The following is a 7206-nucleotide window of genomic DNA, read 5'->3' on the forward strand; positions in this document are numbered from 1 at the left end:
CACCAATAATTCTTCCACCAATTTGAGCAAGATAGTTAACCTTGATTAACATTAATGGTATATTTATTATAATTAACCTTAATTGGTCTGATGTCAACAGAAATAATAAACTAATTAATTAATAAGTTAATTAGTTTCAGAACAATATAAAGATATAAAAATAAACTCTCGTAAAAAGTCAAAAACATATAAAATAGATTAAACTTTTCAAGTTTTATATATTTTAAACTTAACCTAAGTTTTTAAGAATATAATAAAGTATATAAAGAAATATAAAATAAGCCCTCGGAATAAGGGCCGGCATTCGGCAACGCCGACATAAAGGTGTTTCAGGTCGATAAAAAATCGCCGACCTTGTTTCTGTTTTATAAAAACTCATAAACATTTGGCTTTATTTTCTCAAGAATCTTTTATACTATCTGAAATACAATATCTTCTAGTATATTGTTGAAATACAGCTATCTGAATGTCTGTTTCAGTATTCCAAATGTTATTAGAATAAACTGAAAAAGGCAATCAGTTAGCAAATAATTCTTTATAAGATAGTATAAGCTGCCAAACATAAGCTGATAAATATTTAATAATTTGGTGCAATCTTTTGACTAGAATTTAATAAATTTTTTAGTAAAATATTAAGTTCCGTGAAATGTTTTGGGTTAAACAAGATGGCTGCCATTTTAAAACTGGTTTTAAAAAAGTCACGTGACACTGTCTCCTGTTTGTTAAACCTCCTTGGTTTGACCTTTGTATCAAAATTTTTTTGCCGAACTCTAACAGTTTAAGGTCGATAGTTTATTGCCGACATAATTTTTTTTAATTCCAAGGGTTGATAAAAAATATAAATATGTATAAAATATAGCAGAAAATATATACAATTAAAAAAAAAACCAACATCAAAATTATGCAAAAAACATACTAATAACTTGAAAATGCTATTTTCTTTTAGTTTCTTATCAAAATCTGTTAACTCTTGAATACAATCAAGAGGAAGATTTACGCCTTCAGGCAAAGTATCATAGCTTTTACGCTGAGTTACAGCATTAAGGATTGAATTTAAAATTTGTGAATGCATGGCCTGCTTTGTCTCTATTGATGCAAGTCTGCTTAGAATCACATGCAAATCTTTTGGAAGTATTCCTAAAGTTTTGGACAGTACAAAAATTTTTAATATATAAATACTATAGTTAAAATAATTATATAAAACTACTTTTTATATAGTTTTTCCACAATAAAAAATGGCAAAACTTAAATATTATTAAAATTTTAGTATTCTTATTCAAAAAAGGGATTAATAACATTTTCAACAATTTCAAAGATAAGGCAGAACGCAATCAATTTAATAACTCATCAAAATGGAACCTTTTTTCATACTTTTTAACCATCTTTGTAAAAAATATAATTAACAAAACTTTTATTTCTAAACATGCATTGAAAATTCTATTAGTGTTTAAAACTTTAAACTTGCAAAAGTTATTTCAAATAACAAACTAGTAAAAGTAGCATCAACATACGGTTTATCTAGAACTTAAGCATCTTAGGCAGCAAAAAATTATACCTGAGATTGCATTTGGTATCGATGATGAAGATGAATTAGTGATGCTTTTACATTGGGAATACAAATTAAAATTTGGCTGAGCTAGATCAATCAAATTGTCAGTTTCTGGTGATTTAGCTTTGCAAGAATGTATAGTGAAATCTTCATTTTGTTCATCAGGCATATTTAACTCCTGTTTACTTTTTTCTGAAAAAGCAATCTCACAACTTGCTAAAAAAAAAAAAAAAAATTAATCAAAAGTTTGGTATGTTATTTTTTAAGGAATGATTATGCAAAACAAACTATTGAAAAGTTGCCAAAGATATTGCATAAAAAACTTTTATATATATACATTAGGGTGTCCCGTTTTCAGGGTCACATTTTATTTTGACTGCTCCTAGCATTTTTCTGCTGTGTATATGTGAGAAAATGAGATCTGTAAAGTTTTAGAGCTCTAACTTTATTTTTGTGACTACACAAGCCACATTAAGTTTCAAAAATCATGATTTTTGGGTGAAAAAAGCCTATATTTACAGTGCTTGTGTAGTCACAGTTTGAAAGATGCAGGCTAATCTTATGTTGAACCATGTACTACTAACCCTCATTAGTTAGAAAAAAATTAGGAGCAGTTTGAATGAAACAGTTAGTTAGGTTTGAAGTGAGTTCAAAGATACGCAGTTGACACAATTTACTCATTTTTATGCGGTTTGACGCGGTTGACAAAATCAAACAAAATACTGATCTAATCATTATGAAATGGGTCTAAATCGATTTCCGAACCCCTTACACACCTAATTAGACCAACAAAAATTCAAAATCGGTTAAAAAGTACCAATTATATGTTTAATTTTATTTATATATTATACTAGACATATTTTAACCACTAATTCTACAACATATTAACATTTTCTTTTCTTTCCACCCCTTGGGGTCTTCCAGCCTTTCTTTTCTGGTCCACTGCTAGGAGAAAATCTTGCCTCAGCTCTTCATCATGGCTTCCATCAACAAAGCCCTGTATAAGCTTAACAATCCTCTCTGCAACATCATTAGTTACAGGAATGTTAGAGATTAAATCCTTGGGCTTTGTGTAGCCAGACAATCTGTTCCACTTACTAGGTGGAATCATCATCCATTTAAGCTGCTTTATCTTTATTTTAAGCTTTATTTTTACTTTAAGCTACATCATCCATTTAAGCTACTGGCTATCCATTTTTAAGATGTTAAATATCAAAATGGATTCTGAATCACCAAACCCAGACAACCTGGGGCTCTCTTCTTCTTTGTCAATGAAACCTGATAAATTAACCTTCTTATACATTAATGACAGAGGATCTTTTTCCTTTGAATCATTTAACATCAGGGTTCTTTCAGCCATTTCAGTCTTTTCCTCATCTGACACTCCAGGATCCAGTAAACTAAATGGGATCAAAGTTGGATGAAGATACCATGTATAGTTTGCAAAGATATCGAGAAAATCGGCTGCAACATTAGGTCTGCTCTTCATGTATGACTTCATCTCCCAGATTGCTTCTATGTCATGTCTTGAAGAAATTGCAGTCTGAGACGAGGTTAAAAACCGCTTTGCATAATGCAATGCTGCAAACTGAGAGATGGCCTCAACTTCTCTTTTTATAGAAGCTGTGTAAACAATATCTGTCATTTGGCTCAGAATTTGCAGCTTCATGTAATATATAGCCTGTGCCATAAACCTTGATGATGAATTGCTCCTGATTGTCGCACTTACAGTTGATCAATCTCTGGGGATAAATAGAATTGAACAATTTCCGCTAGCTCCCAATAATTACCTCAGGGTAATTTGTCTTCATCCAACAACTTTGCGATGATTACTAGGGATACTCTAGCAGCACTGTCAAGTTGTTTATATACTCCATATTTGAATTTGCAAAGTTTATTTTGTTCAATCTGAATAAGAGAAAACTCATCCAAAAGTTTCTTGAAGAGTTGATTATCTGGACTGAGGTTGTCCTGAAGAGCTTTGCAACATTTTAAATATGACACTCATAGACATGATGTCTGCAAGCAAGATGCATAACAGGTCTTCCAAGATAGATATTTAAGCTGGAATTTACTCCTTTTTTTTTTACCTGTATTTGACGTCTAGTATTTGAGTGGTGTCAAATACTAGACCTTTAATGTCTTCTTTGAGTGAGTTTTCTTCTAAAATCTCAATAATCTTCTCAGTATGACAAGCTCCAGTAGAATCAGTGATAGGAGGTACTCTAAGCAAAAAATGTTTTCCATCACAAGTTACACTCAATGCTAAGCGCTCTCTTTTGTGTTTCTTTCCATAGTTTACTCTTTGACTAGCTTACCATCATCATGAAGAATCATGTTTGATCCAGCCTTTGCTTTTAAAGCTTCCTTGGCTTCCTCCACTGTTTCCGGTATGACCTTTCTGCGAATTCTGTGTATATTGGATTTTGACATACCTTTACTGGAAAGTCCATTTGTATCAGCCACCTGCTTTAAAATATTGGATTGAGCTCTGATGCTTACATGTTTAACCTTCGAAACAAGGACAGTATATCCTACTATGCCAGCAGATGTAGATGGTTGTGGATCTATCTCATCATTACTCAAGTCTGTATAATTAGAGGTGTCTGTTTCCTCTGAAGATACTTCTGTTTCACTTGAAGATGAAATCTGCAGCTCAGACTAATAACTCTGGTCATGATCTGCTCCAGACATTCTTACTCTTGCCTGTTGAGATCTTTGAGCAGAATAAATGTACCTTTCATCTTTCTTCCTAATGTACATTTTCCTGCAACTTCTTTGATCATTTATGAAAATGATATCTTCTGCCTTGTCTTCCTGAGATCTTTTCTTATCTTTCTCTAATATTTTTATCACATCACTGAGCATAACATCAAAAAGTACAGAAAAAATATTGTCTTTGAAAATTATAGTCTTTTCTTTAGTGTTTTGCCTTTTTTGAAGAGAAATCAGTAATTCCATCATTTTCTTCTGCACTTTGTCCACTCTATATATTGGAAATCCACAGCAGAAAAGGGTGTTATCTTTGATCTTAGGATTTTAGATCAGTATTTTGTTTGATTTTGTCAACAGCGTCAAACCGCATAAAAATGGGTAAATTGTGTCAACTGCGTATCTTTGAACTCACTTCAAACCTAACTAACTGTTTTATTCAAACTGCTCCTAATTTTTTTCTAACTAATGAGGGTTAGTAGTACATGGTTCAACATAAGATTAGCCTGCATCTTTCAAACTGTGACTACACAAGCACTGTAAATATAGGCTTTTTTCACCCAAAAATCATGATTTTTGAAACTTAATGTGGCTTGTGTAGTCACAAAAATAAAGTTAGAGCTCTAAAACTTTACAGATCTCATTTTCTCACATATACACAGCAGAAAAATGCTAGGAGCAGTCAAAATAAAATGTGACCCTGAAAACGGGACACCCTAATATACATAAGTATAATACAATTATATATATATATATATATATATATATATATATATATATATATATATATATATATATATATATATATATATATATATACATAAGCACAAATACAAAAATCATAAGTATTATGTTAAAATCATAAACAACTAATAAGCATTTAAATATTGTTATAATGATAAAATAAACATAACATATTATTCACTGAAAAACAAACCATGCATCTTGAAAGCAAAATTGATTTATTGCAAAAAAGTTTAATTATAAAATTTAATTACCTGATGAATCCATTATTACATTCTCCCCTAAAGAAAAAATTACTATGAACACATTACTGAACATTTCATAATACAGCAGATATTAATAATAATAAAACACCTAGAATTTTAAAAATTATAAAAAGTTAATAAAAAATTGGAAAGTTAATATTAAAGCAACTTTTAATCTTGATAAAAAACTTTTAATCTTGTTAAATAATTGAAATTTTTATTTACCTGAAATTGTATTTGATACTTCTGCATGCAATGGTTTAAGTGTATTTTTGATATTTCTCAGCCTAGGATGAAATGTGGCCTTATTAGGCTGAACAAGCGATTTTACTAAAGGTTTAGCCAGTCCAGGTGGAACATTTGGACATTTCAGCTTTGCATCATTGTCCTCAGTATGTTCTTCATCAGACAATGAAAATTTTTTTTGCCGCTTTTTTGACATAGAAATTTGTTCATCCTGATCTGTGTCAAGAGCTGAGGTGTCTAACTCTGCTTGTTTTACATTTTGATGTGCTTTTTCAAGACTTGCTAAAAATGTTTAAAAAAAAATGAAACAAATAGTTTATAAAATACTTGTTATAAAATAATTATTTTTTATTCAAATAAAAAAATACAACTTTTATTATTTTTTTTTGGACTTTTATTATTTATTTTAACTAAAATGTTATTTTAAAAGGTTATCAAAGAACTTTATTAATTACTTCTATATAAATGTAATGATCTAGCTGGCAGCTGCTCCCAAGATAATTTGGGCTCTTCTTTTTTTTGTATAGAATTTTCTAATCGACTACCACGATAAGGGGGCCAGTAACAGAAATTCACATTAACAATCCAATTCAGTGGTACAATTGCTACAGAGTTATCATTTATAAAGTGCATGATAGCAAACTCCATTTTCTAAAATAACTTATACAAGATATCAAAAAATTAAAACATAGAAATCTTTAAGACATTTTATAATACAGACTAGAATAAAATTTATAAAATCATTTACTACAAAAAATTTAAACTAACCAATCTTGTACTTTTGTTTTATCTAAAGCAAAAAATAAAAAATTCTCTTTTTAAACCAGTCAACATCCATAAGGAAGGTTATTATGGATAACTTTTGTAATAAGGAGGTTGAAAAATATGTTAATTACTAAACTGTACTTTAAAAAAAGTAAGCTAGGGCTCAATAAAAAATGATTTTTTTCAAATGAAATTTTAAATGATACCCGAATATTTAACTAGACATAAAAAGACAATCTAATTTATTCAATCAATGAAAAAAATAATTAAAATAATTGACTCTACAGTTAAAATATATAAAATAACAATTTTGTAAGTAAACAAATTTGAAATTGAAAAGTCCTTTTTAAATCAAAGAACTTTATATATATGTACATATATGTATATATATATATATATATATATATATATATATATATATATATATAGGGTAAAGTGAGGTTAACTTAGTACAGTTTTTTTTTGGGTGATGTAATTGTAACAAATTACTGCTTTTCAATATTTTTTCTGTTCATAACTATGAGAATATTAATATTCCATCTAATATATTCAAATGAATTAGTTAATATATGCTGTGGCCTTGTAAATATTGCATTTTTTAGACATGTGTCCTAACCACAGTGACGGGTTTAACTGGGCCACCCTATGGGGTTGACTGGGTACATACTAGTGAAACTACAATAATATTAGTTTTTATTTTGATAATATATTTAGTTAAGAAAGATAGAATTAATAAGCAAAATAAACGTGATAACAATAAAAAAAACACAAATTAGTGAAAAAATACACCTTCGATGTGAAAAAATTGTATGAATATTTCAACTATTAAACATTAATAAAATACTATGTTTACATAACAATGGAATAATTGGAAAAATCGAATTGAAAGGAATATAAATTGGAGAATCGTCCCGTTTCTCCGTGAAATAGAGCAGTTGGCAATTT

General features: G+C 29.3%; 1 pseudogene across 1 annotated transcript; it reads right to left on the reverse strand.

Annotated features, from left to right (window-relative positions):
- Positions 1–1005: 1005 nt before the first annotated feature.
- On the reverse strand, positions 1006–6603 carry LOC149885852 (uncharacterized; annotated as a pseudogene). The gene is made up of 6 exons (XR_016454436.1): positions 6265–6603; positions 5952–6156; positions 5476–5778; positions 5260–5286; positions 1556–1765; positions 1006–1137 (listed from the first exon to the last, which is right to left on the reverse strand). The product of XR_016454436.1 is annotated as an uncharacterized LOC149885852 (transcript).
- Between the last annotated feature and the right edge of the window lie 603 nt (positions 6604–7206).

Source organism: Hydra viridissima, unplaced genomic scaffold (assembly GCF_058129835.1).
Source record: "Hydra viridissima isolate aposymbiotic clone 2 unplaced genomic scaffold, HvirCarnegie_v1 scaffold_7, whole genome shotgun sequence".
NCBI classification, from domain to species: domain Eukaryota; kingdom Metazoa; phylum Cnidaria; class Hydrozoa; order Anthoathecata; family Hydridae; genus Hydra; species Hydra viridissima.